At 46.0% G+C, this 1,807-nt stretch overlaps 1 pseudogene; it reads left to right on the top strand.

Moving 5' to 3' along the window:
- Nucleotides 1-202: 202 nt before the first annotated feature.
- Nucleotides 203-670, top strand: LOC129675880 (ubiquitin-conjugating enzyme E2 variant 1-like; annotated as a pseudogene).
- Nucleotides 671-1,807: the final 1,137 nt, after the last annotated feature.

The following is a 1,807-nucleotide window of genomic DNA, read 5'->3' as shown; positions in this document are numbered from 1 at the left end:
AAAAGAAAGGAAAGAAAGAGAAAGAAAGAAAGAAAGAAAGAAAGAAAGAAAGAAAGAAAGAAAGAAAGAAAGAAAGAAAATTTGAAGAGGAAATGATTATGGTGGGACACTCCTTTGTTTTTAACAAACTCTCAATGAGCAGCAAACGCATTTGATCTGATCTTACCTGTAAAGACTCAGGAGCCAGATGCTGGGGCAAAAGCCTGCTAGCTCAGAGAGGCAGAGAAGACAACCACAGCAACGCAGGATGACAGCCACCACAGGGTCCGGAGTAAAAGTCTCCTTGAAATTTCCAACTGTTGGAAGGTCTGGAAGAGGTCCAGAAAGGAGCAGGTGAGGTGCAGTTAGCTGAGGTCCAGATGATGCCAAAGGCATGACACTTACAAGACGGACAGGCATGGCGACTGGGCCTCCAAGAAAATTTAGGAAAACTAAATATACAGCCTTGAAATAGAACGTGGGCCTAAACACCCAGGAAGACCCTCCTACCTGAAAGGTTTGTAACGAGAGCCACAGCAGTGCCGGGGAAGTGACACTTCCCACAGCACCAAAGTCATCCTGCGGGAGCTTTGGAACTTGGCGACAGGAAGAGAACATGGAGCTGCCACAGCCACCAGAAGGACAAGCACAGTCATTAGTCGCCAAGGCCCCAGCATCCCTGCCCAGATAATTTTCCACAGTAGTGAATTTTCTAGATACGTCTTGCACATCTCAAAGTAGTGGAGAGGAAGATCCACTCAGACTTCATCCATCCTGAGACACTGTTCTGATACTAACTGTTGCACTTGATTTTAAAACTGTTGCACTGTTTGTTTGTTTTTTTTAATTTGGGGTTCCTTAAAGCCTCTCTGTTGTAATATTCATTAATATTTACTATTGATATATCTTCTAGTATCGCTGGTGTAAATCCCAGAGAAGAGGAGAGGAGCTGGGAGAGGAGAGGCTGAAGGAGAGGTCTTGGAATGATGTGAAGAAATGAACCCAACTTAAGATTTCACAAAAAGCAAGTATAATGGGTGAATCTAAATGTTAGGAAAATATGAGGGCTTGGAGGTTTAGAATGGAGTAACTATTGCCCAGCACTGTATTCTAGGTTAACTAAATAAATCATAGTCTGTGTGTGGTGATTTGGTTATACAGCTGTTTAGGATTAACACCAGCGATACTAAAAGATATATCAATGGTAAATATTAATGAATATTACAACACCTCTCCCTTCCAACCCCCCAACCCTAGGCAGGAGAGAGAAGGTTAGTGGGGAAGGGGGCTCAGACCCCATTACTTCTCCAGCTGTTTAGGGTCCATGGCTTCCCCTGGGGCTATACCAATCTCGCTCAATGGTAAAATCAGCAGGCAGTCTCCTCCAAGCCCCTGCGCTGACGCACTTCTTTGTGTCCACCACACTGTCCATCCCCGGTCACTCCAAACTGCTGCACGCCACACGCCCTCTCACGCCACACCTTCTCTTGCTGGCCTCTCATATTTGTGTCCTCAGAGGCCTAGACCACGCCCCTCCCCGGGCAGCACAAGGCAGGCTGTTACCAGTTGGCAATTACCAGCTGTGGACAAACTAAAGCCCAAACTAAAATTCCACGCTTGAGATTAAAACACAACTTCCATTACACCTAACTTCTGGTCCCTTTGAAACACTGAAGCTGGGCTGTGTGACATCTTCCATCAAGTGTAAGTACTGTCCGGTTGAACTTCTGGGGTTAAGGTGTATTGAAATTGGTTTCCTTAGGGAGGGGGGCACAGCTGGGCATAGGCATGTCACACAATCACCTGCTGCTGACATATGCCCGGATGC

The sequence above is a fragment of the Psammomys obesus genome, unplaced genomic scaffold, assembly GCF_907164565.1.
Source record: "Psammomys obesus unplaced genomic scaffold, mPsaObe1.curated_primary_1811, whole genome shotgun sequence".
Lineage (NCBI taxonomy): Eukaryota > Metazoa > Chordata > Mammalia > Rodentia > Muridae > Psammomys > Psammomys obesus.
Note: the sequence above shows the minus strand (reverse complement) of the source record. Positions and strands in the feature narration are given on the sequence as shown.